General features: G+C 47.5%; 1 long non-coding RNA gene across 1 annotated transcript in view; it reads left to right on the top strand.

Moving 5' to 3' along the window:
- The first annotated feature begins 1,343 nt into the window (after nt 1-1,343).
- The window catches only part of LOC141573056 (uncharacterized), a 33,325-nt gene continuing 20,028 nt past the window's right edge, over nt 1,344-14,640 (top strand). Inside the window, exon 1 of the long non-coding RNA XR_012498623.1 lies at nt 1,344-1,473. This is a non-coding gene — a long non-coding RNA (uncharacterized LOC141573056). The remainder of the gene's footprint in view (nt 1,474-14,640) is intronic.

The following is a 14,640-nucleotide window of genomic DNA, read 5'->3' as shown; positions in this document are numbered from 1 at the left end:
CAGGGGAGGGAGAGGGGTGAGTGTTGGGACATTCCAGGGAAGTGGGCATTCAGAGTGTCCCTCTTGCCCCTGGTTCTGAACCAATGGATAAGACAGAGATAAGCAGAAGGGGCAAAGAGGTGACCTTTATGACTTAAAACTGACTGGAGAATGGGCTTTGTGTCATAGGTAAGTGGGCTTCTGATTATTGAACCCCATCATCATCAAGACCTGCACCCAGCAGCTCTTGATGGAGGTAGACCTCCTCACTCTGGAGCAGAGAGCGCCCCCTGGGGGTGGGGGCAGCTGAGAATGGCTCCCAAGAGAAAGAGGCGGGAGGTGCAGGGCTACGCATGCACAGTGTTTCCTTTCCAGCTCTTCCCCTGAGTGGTGCCAAGGGGCCGGGGTCCACAGTTGGAAGGAGGTTCACCCCTCCCACCCCGCAAGCATGGCAAGATCAGGGAGGTCGACATGGTTAGAGCCCCGTGTCCCCGGGCAAGAGGGTGTGACGTGGTGCTGTAGATGTAGACTAAGGCCAACGCCAACGGCTCGGGTTGGAGCTTGGCAGGTGCTTCCTAAGCCCCTGAGCATACAGCTCTGTGACTCTCACCATGGCATCTGTGCCCCATTCATTCATTTCTGGGGGGTTGTAGTCATACAGCAAATGCACCATAAATACCTACCCAACAACGAATGAAAACACCAGTCCAGGTCACATTTCAAATATTTGGAAACACTGTCTCCATAAGTCTTCTCACTCTTGTCAAATTGGTATCCAGGTTTTTGATGCAAAATTTATGGCTGTGACAGGTTTGAGGAGCCCAATGGTGTCTGTACCTGAGCTGGGACTGGCCTAGGTGGCTTTGGGGCAGCATTTGGACTCCTGTGTTTAATATACAGGTAGTCACTCTTCCCCAAGTCCCTGAGACTACGGTTGTTAGCAGGGGTGGGAGCTTAGGGTTACCACGGCGCTTTCTAATGCTTAACCACGATTGGCCGTACTCTGTGTCAGACACTGTCAGCTCATCCTGTGAGGGGTATGCGTCTCACACATCCTGCCCAGAGCCAGGGATTGGAGAGAACAAGGAAAAAGCTTTTAAAGACAGGACAGCAATCCAGGCAGGGTGTCTTTTGACATGTGAATTCATTTCTTTATTTCCTTCCTCTCTATTTTACAGTGGTTTTACCAGCAGGGTTATGACATATGAAGAAATTTAAGTCATGTGCTAACTGATGTGGAGATCACTCTGACAGAGTAATAACCAGAACTAACTATAAGTTTCAAAATGTCTAATATTCAACAAAATATCAATGTCCTCCCTGGGTTGATTAATATTACTTGTTTGAACTCAGTTATTGGCAGTAGCTGGAATACAACATGGAGAACTGTATAGTGTCACCTGTCTGCAGGGATTACGTTACCTTCCCTTCTGTATGGAGAGAACCCTTGCTGGTTGAGTCCTGCCACTGGAACGTCGTACAACATTGGTACAGGTAGGAGACTGAGCCGTTTTCACTTCTTATTTTGGTTGCATACTCACCGTTTCCTGTGGTCAACTTAATAAATGTAATTCTTTGGAGCTGTAGAAAACGTCCTACTAAGCTAGCTTCCCTTCCCCCCGCTATACGTTGTACTTCAGGATGTTTTATTGACAGTGAATGGCTTTGACTGTGGTTAGGCGTTTCACTCGGTGTCTCTTTTAAAGTGCTTATTGGGCCCAGTACAGGCCATTCATTTCACATGTTCCATGATTAATAAGTACCAAGTAAATGTAGGGGAGGAAGAAACTTTTCTGTTCCCTCAAGGTTGTTTTAGCTGGTCTAATAATTAAATCTACAGGAGACAGACTAACAAGAGAAAATAACCAAATTTAATTACATACATATGTATGGGAACTACACATACATGACAGAGTCAGAGACAGAAAGGGAACATGGGATATATATATATATATATATATATATATATATATATATATATATATATATATATATGACAGTCTGAACTAGGGCTGAGGTAAGGTGCCTTGGGGCTTCAGAGGTCATTGCCAGAAGAGCAGATGTTCAGTAATTAGTGGTTTACCCTGCCGTATAGATAGGTCAAAAAAGCTTTTCTCTAATAATTCTTATAGGCAAGGCCCCTAGTTCAAATTCTTGTAGGTAGCTGGGGGTGGGGGCAGAAGTTTCTCTTGAACCCACAGGGTCTCGGTTACCTTTAGCTGAAAATAACCCGCATACCACTGAGACACATCTTGGGGGACTCTTCCTGAACCCCTACATAAATTATCCAAAAAGAGGCGGACTCTGGATTTATGCCTTTCCTGAATCTCTGTCATTGTCCCCACAGTGGCCAGGCACGGGGGCTTACTGCTTTCCTCTTATTCACCTAGCCAAAGACCAATTGTTACAATCACCCTACAGGGGTTTTCTCTCTGAATAAGACTCTTCTCGGCAAATGAAATAGTCGTGGCCTGATTGTATAAGTTTCCACTAAACCTGTTGCAGGACCCCGGGGGAAAGTGAGTGGAGAAAGCTGGTGCCAGAGGGGCTCCCAGCACCATAAACACAAAGCCTTATGAAGTGGTCTGGTTCTGGCCTCTGCTGGCTGAGGGGGAGTGGTCTCCCCAGGCTCCCAGGTTCAGCCTACAGGACACACCAGAGGAACCGCTGGGTGTGGAAAGAGGATATCAGAACTTCCCTCTAAGCTATGCTTCCTGCATTCTGAAGTGGTAAGAGCTAACAACAGTCATGCACTGCTTTAAGTGTCAGACACTGCCCTGAATGCTTTCCCTACAGCACTTCCCTTAACCTTGACAATAGCACTAGCGTCTGAAGTCTATTAGAATCCTCATTTACACAAGAAAAAGTGGGCAGAGGATTCCAGTGAGTAGCCCAAGGTCACCAGCAGGAAGTGTCAGAGCAGGGGTTTGAGCCCAGGCTGGCTGGCTCAGTCTTTTAGCACCGTTTTTAACCATTTCATGATGAGACCATCTTCATCGTATGGAGCATATATGTAATGTATTAATTCACACACACACACATACACACGCACACACCCCTGCTTTGTTTTTACTGAGAAGTAAAGGTTCATGACCCCTGGGACAGAGCCCTCTGTGAGAACAGGAGCTGGTCCAGTGCGAGCTCTGCTGGGCAGTGGGAATCAGGGCAAATCCCCTGGGCGCCCTGAACCTCGCTTTGTAACGGAAGGCTGTGGACAGAGCGACCCTGGGCCTTTTCCTGCTCTGTCATTCTGCTCCCAGGACGGCACTGGTGGTAGATCCATCCCTGATTAGCCCTTAAGCCAAAGCTTGAGTTTAGGGCGAGTCCCTCTAACTGCCTGTTTCACTAGGGGTGCTTCAGGGATTAAGTCTGTACTTTTGGTGTTTGGGAACTTTTCATTCTTGATGGATGTGAGTTCCCAAATTTAGCTTAAAAAGGAAAGGGAGGTGGCTTTGGGGGATTTTTGTTTGTTTTGTTTTTGGCATCTGTGGATCTATCACTAGTGACAAATTGTGGCCTCGCTGCCCTAGTGAAGTCCAGGGAAGGGGAGCCCCCCCGCCCAGGGCAGCAAGTGGGAGGTCTATACTTGGGGAGTATCCAGGATGTCACACACAGATGACAGTGCACTGCAGAGGTCTCATGACTGAGGAAGGAAAGATCTGTGGAGAATGAGGCAATTTATGGATAAGGAGCTGCTGTCTGTCTAGAAGGAGGGAATGTAACTCTGCGGGAAGGTTCCAGCACACGCCATTTTGGGGGAGGTTCTAGTGTGTTCCTTACCTTCGTGAGGAGTGTATTGGAAGGGGAACGGGAGATGGCAGCCAGACCTTCAGAAGGTAGGCGGCAGCTTTGCCAAAAAATGTTTGGGACCCCACGTAGGTTATCACTCTTTTACGTTTGGTTGATTGTTTAATCCTGCGAAAGGTTTCAAAATGGTGATAAAAGGAAAAGTATTCATCTGTAAGGATTTGGGTCCATGCTTGTTTACTCATTCTTTTCTCATTCAGAGGTTTTAAATGGGCGCCTCTCTCTTGTAAGCTCCTTGAAGGAGAGACCTTGCCTTGCTAATATTTGTACCTAAGGGGCTTGCCCCGTGTCTGGCACATTATAAGCTTCCAACATAGTTTTACTTATAAAAGAATGCACCAACTTTGCAAACACCACGATCCTGTTGGCTGTTTAATTGGTACCCTTCGTAGTTAGCACTAGACATGACTAACTGTCTTTACAAAGGTACTGGGTGGAACAAAGCCTTTTCATGCCCCAGAAGCCACAGACACATTTTTAAATAAAACCAATAATGTTTTTCTCTGACTATAAAACAATGCACACACAAAAGTTGGAAACGGTGGGAACATGAATGAAGTAAAAAGATGACCCAGGATCTCATTAACACATTCACATTGCTTTATTCCCGCCCAGTCGTTTTTTTCTAAGCACTGTTTTTAAATATGTAACTGTGATTATGCTATATTCAATAGCCCTTTTTTTCATTATGTCTTGAGCATCTTTCCTGGTTAATAAAAATTCTTAGTAAACATTTGTAAAAGCTGGTAATATTCTGTCAGGTGGCGTGTACCATAATTTGATCAAATATATCAGTAGCGGTGGTCATGTGGATGGTTTCTGGCTTTTGCTATTGTAAACAACACCGCAGTGAACGTCTTTGCTATTATTGATTAAATCATTGCAAACCTCGATTAATTTAATCAATATATTGATTAACATTTGTGAACAGTTGGAGCAGGTGGGGAGCTGAGCTGTTAGCTACAGCTCTGTGATGTAGCAGGACGTGGTCTTGGTCTCCAGATGGGGAGCAAATACAGCCCCGCTAACAAATGGGGAAGTGTCAGTGGGTTGGGCCACGTTGCCTTAGGTCCAAGTATCTGGGGAAAAGGGAAAAGTACCCTGAGTATTGTTTCTTTCTAGATAAAGATGGGAATTTCAGTAAAGAGAAAACTCTTATATAGCTTTGGGTTGGTTCTCAACAAGTTAAACAGCTCGGCTTTGAGAAGGGAAATCAAGATTTTATTTTTCCTCTTTGCGAAATACACCTTTAAATGGCTAGTGGTTGATAGCAGATTTCAATGGCATAGATTTTGAACTCCATAAAGACTGAACTCTAGTAGCTGCAGTTTCATGGTCAGATTTTCAATGTCAAGACTAGTTCAGATGTGTGGTACTTTGCAGACCCGGGCACTTGGTGTTCACCGTGAGCCCTCCTTGGCGTACTTTGTCCCTCCAGGACTTCGCAATCTAGTGGAGGAGAGTCATGAAAAACTCCTAGGAGCAGGAGTTCTGGAGCAGACAGCCCGGAGTTCAAATTCTGGCTCTGCGTCTGATTAGCTGGGGGACCTTGGCCATGTAACTGCCCAGTGCCTTAGGCACTTGGTCTGCAAACGAGTTCCTAGAACACCGTCGTATTCAGTGAAAGGACGCAGGGGATATTAGCCACTGGCACAGGCCTGGCTTGTGGGAAGGGCTGAACTTCAAGTGTCTGAAGAGCCTAGAAAAGAGCAGCCATCCACATCGGGAACAGAGCCGGCTTCACAGAGGGGCGCTTTCTACAGTGGTCCTTCGTGGGTGCCTGGGAGGTGGCCCATGGAGAAGTAGGGTAACAGCATCCCCGCCAGGGGAACAGTTGTTTCAGGCATGTGAAGTTGAGATGCCGGCAAGAAGTTCAAGTTTTCTGAGACCTGATACTTAACCTGCTTCTGCTGGGTCATTTGGTGTTGTCAACATTTTCTTAGAGCACATTGTGCTGCCTGTTTAATTTTGTTTTTCTTCTAAGAACCATAGATTATCAGAGCGTACCTTTTTCTATGCAAACAGCAAGAGGAAAAACTTTCCGCTATATTTTTTGTGATGTTGAATTTAATATGATGGTGTAAGTAGTCTAAGATAAATGGGCACACTGTTGGTAGATTTTAGTGTCTTATCTACTTTACATACTGTCTATATGGTGACAGCCTCCTGCCTGCTATATATCTGCATGTGTCACACACTCATCCCATCCAAAAGAGAACTTCTGATTTTCCACCCCCAAACGAATCCTCTCCGAGTCTTTCTCATTATAAAAACGTCACAAGGAGCCCCCTAGTTGCTTCAGCCAAAAGGCCAGGAGCCCTCTTTGATTCCTCTTGCCCTCACCACTCCAGACAGCCAATTCATCGACGCTTCTGTCCATTTCATCTTGAAAACATGTCCCAAACCACCTAAGTCTATCTATCTCCCCTGCTTGTCCAAGCTACCATCATCTCTCATTTGGGCTTCTGTACAAGGTTCCATTATGGTACCATCCCCAACAATTTCCCACCAGAACCATCATTTCAAAATGCAGAGGCCCACGCCAGACTCCTGAGAGCTCATCAGTGGCCTTCCATCACTCTGGAATGGACGCAAACTCCTCACGAGGACCTGCCCAGTCGGATAGGACCAGAGAACCTCCCCCTGCATGGCCTTTTCCACTCTTGCCCTCATGCATTCCCTCTAGTCCAGGGCCCCTCCACCTCAGGACCAGTGACATTTTGGTCCACTAGTTCTTCATTATGGACAGCTGTTTTGTACATTATAGGATGTTTAGAGGCATTTCTGTTGCATACCCGCTAGCTACCAGTAGCACCCTCCCACACTTGTGGCAATAAAAGTGTCTCTAGACATTGCTAGATATGTCCTGGGGTGCAAACTCACCATTAGTGAGAGTCACCAGTCAGGTCACTCTGGCTTCCGTTCCACTGAAGACACATCCCCATTTAGATCCATTGTAGCAGCTGTCCCCCTACCTAACCCTCTTCCTTAGATGCTGTTATGTCTGCCTCATCTGTTCTGAGCTCAGCTCAGATGTCACCTCCTCAGAAAGGTCTTCTTGACTCCCCCACAAACTAAAGTGGTCCTTTGCAGTCACCCCGTGCTGTATCACTGCAGTTTAAGTTCTTCATATGCTTTGTTAGTATCTGAGATGACCTTGTTTGTTTCTCTGTTCACCATTCCCTCACTAGGTTGGTTGTAAGCTTCGTGAGAGTAGAAACTTGTCTTCATGAAGTGTCCCAAATACAGCCAACAGTATCAGGCTTATAGCAGGCATGTGACAAGTGTCAAATGTCAAATGGATACATAACTGACTTCCTCCTCCTTCATGGAGATTTTTTTGAAGGTCAAGAAGTGGTGGCATGAGGGGATTGCAAAATGCCTGGGACAGTTCCAGGACATGATTGAGAAAGTCTAGGGAGATTTTGTTTTGACAGCATCTTCTAGACTCAGCTTTCTTAGTCTGGTGAACGAAGTGCCGGGGGTCCCAGGTGAGTGACCACAGGGATGCAATCTTCCACTCAGTCTTCTGGACCCGAACAGAAAGGTCACTTTGGGACAACCCAAGCAGAAGCGTAGCGGGTCAAGAATCATCAGCTCTTGGAGACGTTATTGACTGACAGGGAACATTAACGGTTATGTCTGGGTTAGGAAGCTAATGTAGGAAAGGGAAGGCACCCTGCTGGGAGCCAAGGCATGGCAGGGTGGGGGGGCTGGGAGGCTGGGAGCACCCCAACTTCCTTAAGCAGATGGTGCCCACCCCCGTCCTCCTCCTGACCACCCCGTGGTCACACACGCTCCTCTCTCCGTCTCACAGGATGCATTTCCGGGGGCCTCCAGCCAACCTCTTAACTCTCTTCTCATTGCCAAGTACAAGGGCCCGTCTGTCTCCTTTGACCTCTGTGAAGCCGCTGAAAGTGATTTGGTGAATCACTTTCTGTCCTCATGTCTTTTGCTCTTGGCAGGCTTCCTTACAGGGAAAAAAAAAAATCCTTGGCTAGATTAATATTGACCACAAAGGATAGGTTTCTCCACTTTTTTTGTTTTTACATCTCATTTTTCAATCTCAATTCAACTTGTTGCAACTATAAAACGTTACAATTAAACACTAGAGGCAGGAACTGGGGACAAAAGACAATATTGATAGACTGTCAAATACTGAGGTTTTCAACATAAAAATGAATCACTCTGTTACTTCCTATAGATGTGCAACTGCTGGAAACAGCACACTGCCGGTAGCAAAAGCATCGATTAGCACATAGCACATGCCCTCAGGACTTGAGCTAAGCATCCAGGACTCTGTGGCTTTTGCTCCCTAGGGAAGAAACCCAAGCTAGAGTCTGTGGTTCTCTCTCCAGCAGCACCAGTGCAGGCTGGGATATCCGGTGTCTGGACTCATGAGGATATGTCATTTTTATGGCTCTGCGGTGAGATAATGTTGAGGAAAGCTCTGACTCCAGCTGCTTTCCCACCTGGATTGGTCTCAGTGACAATCCTCAAGAAATAAAGTGGAAGAGAAATTAGACAGTTACCGTTTGAGAACAAAGCTCCAGACCACTCAACCAAATGCTTCTGAAACTCTCTCTCACACACACACTTTCCGAAGCTGCCGTAACAAAGTACCGTAAACCAGGTGGCTTAAAACGACAGAATTTATTCTCTCATAGTTCTGGAGTCTAGAAATCTGAAGTCAGGTGTTAGCAGGGCCATGGTCCCTCTGAAACCTGTCAGGGTGAGTCGGTCGGTGCCTCTTCCAGCTTCCTGTGGTGGCTGTCCATCTTTGGCGTTCCTTGGCTGGTGGCTACATCACTCCATCTCTGCCTGTTGCCACATGCCCTTCTCCTTCTGTTGTCACATGGCCTTTTCCCTCTGTGTCTGTGTCTCTGAATCCAAATTTCTTTCCTTACATATCCAAGCCACATTGGATTAGAGCCCAAAGACGCACTGCCACCAGGGTGGCACCCCCAGAAATCCTGATTTAGTTGGCTTGGGGGTGGGACCTACATTAGTATTTTTTAAAGCGCCCTAGGTGATTCTGTTGTTCAGGTAGAGTAGAAATCATAGTTGTTGAAGGACAAGAGGAGAAAATGGAGAGTTCTTTTTCCAGCTCCGGGTGAAGAAATGACTCAACTACGCCATTTAACACTACACTGAACACCAGAGCCCTCATTACTCACGGAAGAACAAGTTCTGACAGATTGGTTCACCTCAGGAAACTCCTCTGGAGCAGAGAGGACAGACCCTGGCAAGGCCACCGTGTCGCGGAGCCAGCTGGCTTGGAGGGTGAGGCCACATCACTGGTGAACAGGTTGCTTGGCTCAGAATTTCTGTGTCTGCGACAGAGGGTGACAACACTGACAAGCCCACCAGCAGAAAACAACACCAGCTGCAGAGTGGCCCCCACTGAAGTGACCAGCAGAAGGACAAGAGGCCCCAGGGGGGGCCCAGAGGCGCCCCTGGAAGAACACAGCAGAGATACCCGTGGGGTTCACATGAGGGGTGGAGCGACGACTGTGGTGGGATGAGCTGTGCGACAGGAGCCGCTCTCTAAGCTCTGCCCCTGTGGGTGGCTGACTCCCAAGGAGGGCGCACCCTCCCGTTCTGACTCCTGCTTGGGAGGTGGAAGCGTGGGGTGTCCAGACAGTGCTTCTGAATTTTAGGCCTGGCTCTTACATACAGCGCAAACTAATTAACCTTTCAGCCTCAGCGGGGTGGGAAAATACCAAGTCACCTTCCAGGCTTCCAAAGGTTGATTATTTCACATCTCAGTGCCTCTGAGAAGCACTGAGTTCCCTCAGCATGGTCTCCTCGCCCGCCCGGTTCTCTCTCTCTCTCTCTTTCCCTCCCTCCCTCCCTCCCTCCGTCTGTCCCTCCCTCCCTTCCTCCCTCCCTCCCTCCCTCCCTCAGGCATGATTTCCTGGTTCCTTAAATTAAATTTCAGCTCTCTACAATGGCAGAGCTGGCCTTGAATTTAGAGACTGACATTTGAAAGCGCCAACCTTTTGATTTACTCTAGCTTCTTTCACCAAGTTGAACGTCCAAGGCATCTTATAGGAGAGGTACCAACATTGGTAAAGTGCCCTGCTCTTTATGAAGCATTTACATACTTATCATCTCACCCAAATCATTACGTTCTGAAGACAGACATCTCTGCACTGCTGGATGCCTTCTCATCTCTGACCACCTTCGTACTCCAGCAACTAACTCCTGTTGATGAAATTCAAGTCAGAGCCGCCATGTTGTGAAGTGAAACGCTAAGGCATAGCGTTGGAGCCAGACCACCCTTGAATCATGCAACTGTGTAGCCTTTCTCCTGTGCAGCCTCCAGCATTACCTGGAGCACCTGTGACAGAGCCGTCCCTCAGGGCCCTGTGCACAGGACTCTGCACTCAGAACGGTCGCCCACTGGTTTCAATGCTCTGCTCTTGTCGTCTTGAAATTCTTAATCATGTTTGTACAAGGGGTCTTGCATTTTCATTTTGCACGGGGCCCTGCAAGTTTTGTAGCTGGCCCTGCCAGGGAACTTCTTTAAAACGCAGAATCTCAGGCCCTGCCCTGCAGCCTCTGAATCAGAATCTGCATTTTTAACAAGATCCCCAGGCGATTCATACGCCCATGAGAGTGTGAGAAGCCCTGCTCTATACCACTTGGAATTTTTTCTCAGAAGTTAGTCCCAAAAGATATTATTAAGAGGAGATAAAACATTTTGTAAAAGGCATGCAGGACAATGAAACTGTGGGCAACCTACAGATTTTTGTTAATAGTCTTAAACTTAATATCTTGGAACATGCACTCGCATGTTGTTTCAGAAGACTCACAGCCAATAGACATCTTGTCACGCAACGCGAGCAAGAAGCAGGAACCACGCGCTGCTTCACCCCGATCCCTTCATTTTGGAACTGTAGCCAAACTGTAGTCCATAGCCCATGTCTTGGAGGGGACAGCAGGGGAATTCCTTAGGAGGGGGGTCCATCCTTGGGTTCAATTTCAGTAGATGCTTCCAGCAGGTTTACTGGCATTCAGATTTTTCTGGAGCCTCCAGTAAGCACTGTGGAAGTCGACTGCAATCACCCAGGTGGGCCCACCACACCACGTCTACGGTCAGTATTTTCTGGACTTGAGATCTCTGGGTGAAGGTGTCTCTTGGCAGAACAATCCTGTGGCAATTAAGGCCTGGCACCACCTGCAGGACGTGACTGTGCCCTGCCACGTGCCTTTCGTCGGTTCAGATGGACTCTCACCCCTCATCTCAGATCCCCCTACTCCGCTGTGTGACACACAGTCTCCTGGACAGCTTGCCCTCAACACCACCATTGTCTGTTCATGGAATCGAAGGACCAACGATGTCCATTTGGATGGGGGCCCTCTCCACCCACCCATGGAGAGATTTACCTGGGGTTTATTGCCCTGAGGAATTCCGTATAAAATGATAAATAGTCCTGTAATATACAGGAACACTAGTGCATAAGGATAGGTACCAAAAAAAATTAATTCACTGAGATTCAGTGTTTTAAATCTTAAGTAGAACGGAAGTTGCTAGGTCCTGTGGGGAGGGGCCCTGGGAAGTTAGTGTTTGACAGCGACAGTTTCAGTTGGGGAAGGTGGAAAAAGTTCTGGAGGTGGATGGTGGTGATAGTTGCACAACAATGAGAATGTGGTTAATGCTACTGAACTGGACACATAAAAATATTAAAAGGTAAATGTTATGTAAATGTTGAGTCCCTGCAGCTAACTTGTAGTGTGAGCGTTAACACAAAAGAATGATGGTAACGTACATAAAAGCTCTCCTGGAAAATAATCAGAAGGAGTAGGAAGAATTTTAAAAGTGAAAAATGCAATGTTGCTTACACACCAGAATTTGTGAACTGAGGTTCCCATTAGCTAATGACAGCTGATTTCCTGAAAGGCTATGTTGTTTTTCAGAAGTTTCAAAACTTGTATAGTATCGTTCCGCTGCCCATTCAAGGTTATAAAGAGAAGAGGCTTCGTCCCTTCTGGAAGGACCTTTCCCCTCCTTTAATCCTCACAGGAGTGTAGTGAGGTAAACTGTACCTCGTCCCTGAGGAGCCTGGCAGCCGGAGAAGGTCACGACTTTTCATTCTTGGCCCCAGGGATGTCGCCTCACTCTTTGCTATCCGGAAGTTCTCTCCTCTGTGGTCAAAATCCTTCAGGTTGGAATTTTTCCCTATGGTCAGATTATGATCCAGTCTCCTGGAAAAAAACGAACACACACAAAAAAACCAAAAACAAAAAACCTGGGATGAAAACAAAGCTCCCATGACAATGTCGAAAAAAGAAACCACTGCTGTGAGGACAGGATGAGCGAGGCCTGGCTCGGCCACTGGAGATGGGAAGATGATGGAGGGGTGTCCGGAGGCAGCAAACTCAACAGCAGCCGGTCGGATTCCGTGTCTGATAAATGAACTAATGCATACTGAGTGGCATAAACAAAGACGTAGAGGTCTGCATGGTCTGTACTTCACAGAAATAACTGTGGTTGCGTCGGTCAGACCGCACCGTGAACAACATGTTCAAGTGTAGGGTCCAGTTCCCTCGCGGTTCCCCCACACTGGTGTGACGCCGAGAGCTCAGGTCGGAGCAGGGCGGAGGAGGAAAGGCCTAGGAGGGAGGGGCTGTCCGCGGTCTGGACAGGACACCAGAAAGGGGATCCCCGCATCACGTGAGGGCAGGCCTCCTTCTGATCCCAGATGTTGCAGCCCGTAGACTGTCACTGGGGAGGGAGTGGACATTTCATGTCAGATCAGAGGGAGCTGTCAAACGAGGGGTCCCAGAGTGGTGAACAGCTGTCCTAGGAGGTGTTTACACCTAGGAGGGTGGATGGCCACGGTGGGGCCTGTGGGAGGATGAGAGGGAATCACTTCCTAAATTCTAGCTTCTCTGTGTGTGGGACAGTGCCTCTGACTGCACACATACCTCTTCCGTTCATTTTTAGCACAGGGAACTTTGAGGTTGTGGCAAGAGTAGGAAAATCTTTTTTTCTTGAATGATAATAAGAATAGAAGCAACAAGGAAAACTGAAAAGAAACGTGGTTGTTTCTTACAATTTGTCATGAAGCCACTAGGGGGCAGGGGAAGATAGCTGTTGAGAACCACTGAAAACCATTGCAAACCCAATCCTTTTTATCCCCTACCACAAAATGCTTGAGTAAAAAGAAAGCGTATGGCACAAACCAAAAATGGCTTTCAAGGGAGAACAGAAAGAATAAGAGAGTGGCACTACTGCAAGAGATAATGACTGAGATTTTTTAAAATTAGAATTAATAGAAGACATGATTCTTCAAATTCAAATTGTAGGCAATCCTGAGCAATATAAATAAAAACAGGGGAACACTCAGACAGGTAAAAATGAAACTGGAGACCACCTGAGAAGGAAAAAGGAATTAAATCTCTCTGGATTAAGAAAGTAGAGGTCTAAGAAACAAACAGGTTTACCTGAGAAACAACCGGACTGACAAAAGCTTTCTCAGTATCAACAAGAGCAGTCAGAAGGCCATGCTCACGCTGACAGAAAATAATTACCAATGTAGACTTCAAAACCTAGCTAAACTGTTATTCAAGAGCGAGGGCAAAATAAAGACATCTTTGATTGAATGCAAATGGAGAGTTTACCTGTAGCAGACCCTCCCTGAAAGAAATATTTTAGAATATACTTCCGAGAAAAAAAAATAAGTTGAACCTCAAGGAAACAAGTAGGAAGGCCTTCTGCATGTTCTCCGTCATTCTCCTCCCTCTGTTTCGATTCCTCTCTCCTATCCCTTCCTGTCCTCCCTCACGGTTAGGAGGGACTCGGGGAGGAGCGTGCCCACGGATGGAGGTAGCACAGGAACATAATGGGCCCTTCCATTATACCACGGTCCCAACACTGCGCTCATCTCTGACCACCTACACACGTGTTCTCAATGCCTCTGGCTGGGGTTCCCTGTTGGCTCACCACTCCTGGGACAGGACATGGCAGCCAGAGGGACCCCAAAGCTCATCAGAGGGCTCCCAACTGTATACTCTAGCTCAGGCTACAGACATGGCCACGCTTTCTGATTTTGTGAGGGAATCTCCCGGGTGTCCAGTGACTGCTCCTCATTCCTCGCAAGAGTATGCCATTGGTGGAGGTGGCACCTGTCTTTGGCTTCTCTCTGGCAGAGATTCCAAGTGGAGTAGTTCATTGGGGAAATGGGCCTAGGAGATGCTGGCAGGGGCATTGGGGAAGTGACACACGGAAGGGAAGGCAGCCGAGGAAGCCTGTGGGATCAAGCCAGCTGCTACTGTGAGCGACTGAAGCTTAATTCCGCTCGGAAAAGTCTGGAAGCCACGTGGACCAACACCCTCAGAGTTATCCCGCCCGAGGGACCAGGGAGCTGGGGTAGTTATACACTAACTCCTGCCCACCATTGTTGGGGGGCTGCTCTCAAGGGCATCAAGTCCCTCGCACTTGGGCCTGCTGCACAGGTGGCAAAGTACTCCAGGTCAAGAGGAAGTCCTCAGGCCCCAAGATGAGGTGCTGGTAGTTGGGATTCGGGCCTCTCCACCCTGAAGGGGAAAGACGGGGTGTGGGCAGGGCTTATTCGCATCTGCTGTAGCACCTTAACTCGGTGTCTTTAGGAGCATGCACTTTTTTTACAGGTGAAAGTAAAAAGACTCCAACAAACTCAGGGCCGTGACGTGCTGTCTTCCTTAGATGTAAAAGGTACTTAGGACGTCCTATTTCTCACTGGCATCTTCTAAATGTACCCCTGCCTCCAGCTCCCAGTTCTCTTGGAAAACTTTGGGAGGGATTGCAGGCCTAGAGCTTTTCACTGTCATCAAAGTGACAGAATCTAACAACTCCCAGGTGTGTGA

The sequence above is a fragment of the Rhinolophus sinicus genome, linkage group LG09 (assembly GCF_036562045.2).
Source record: "Rhinolophus sinicus isolate RSC01 linkage group LG09, ASM3656204v1, whole genome shotgun sequence".
Taxonomy (NCBI): domain Eukaryota; kingdom Metazoa; phylum Chordata; class Mammalia; order Chiroptera; family Rhinolophidae; genus Rhinolophus; species Rhinolophus sinicus.
Note: the sequence above shows the minus strand (reverse complement) of the source record. Positions and strands in the feature narration are given on the sequence as shown.